Raw genomic sequence first — 1047 nt, forward strand, 5'->3', positions numbered from 1 at the left:
CACAGCTGTCAGGAAGGAGGGCGGAGCCGACACAGTGCATTTCCCACCGCTGCCTCCGTCTAAATCTGAACCGTGACCAAGGGAATAAAAACAGAAGAGAGACGAAAAACCATCAGGACAGGACGTCCTTTTCAGCTGCCTCTCTGATTCTGTCAGGAGCTTGGGCCAAAAGAGGCTTTAATTGGTCAAACTATGTGTTTTTCGCTGAAAGAAAATGCCATCAAATGAAATATGATTCACATTTGGCACAGCGGGGTGGGGGAAGGGGCCTCTCGCTTTGTCCGGCTTTCAAAGGGAAATTGGGGCGGGGGAGGGGAGGGAGGGCTCAGCACCCCGGGTCTCGGGGCCACAAGGAGCCTGTGTCCTGAGTGGGTGACCAGAGCTGTTGGCCTCAGGTTCCGGGCTGCCTGCGCCCTGAGCCTGTGGGAGAGGACAGGGCACGTGCAGCCCGGGAGCTGGGGGCCCCGGGCACGTGGAGGAAGCCCCACAGGCCAGTGGAGGCTGCAGGGGCGGCAGCAGCTGCACTCCAGGCCCTCTGTGGGCTCCCTCCTCCCTCCACAGCCCCCCATTAGGTGGTCACCTGCAGTCCCTCCAAGCTGGGGAGCGGCTCCCTGGCTCCCAGGAGATGAGCGTTAGAAGAGAGGTAAGCTGAGGTGACCAACACAGCGTTGTCCAAACAGCGCTGCCGGGCACACATTCAGGTCCCACCACGGAGGACCGCGCTGTGGCGTAGTAGGCTAGGCCTCTGCCTGCGGCGCCGGTGTCCCATATGGGCTCCGGTTTGTGCCCTGGTTGCTCCTCTTCCGATGCAGCTCTCTGCTGTGCCTGGGAAAGCAGTGGAAGATGGCCCAAGTCTTTGGGCCCCAGTACCCACGTGGGAGGCCCGGAAGAAGCTCCTGGCTCCTGGCTTCGGATTGGCGCAGCTCCGGCTGTGGCGGCCATTTGGGGAGTGAACCAACAGATGGAAGATCTCTCTCTCTCTCTCTCTCTCTCTCTCTCTCTCTCTCTCTCATTCACTGTACCTCTCACATAAATAAATCAATCTTA

Source organism: Lepus europaeus, chromosome 10 (genome assembly GCF_033115175.1).
Source record: "Lepus europaeus isolate LE1 chromosome 10, mLepTim1.pri, whole genome shotgun sequence".
Classification (NCBI taxonomy): domain Eukaryota; kingdom Metazoa; phylum Chordata; class Mammalia; order Lagomorpha; family Leporidae; genus Lepus; species Lepus europaeus.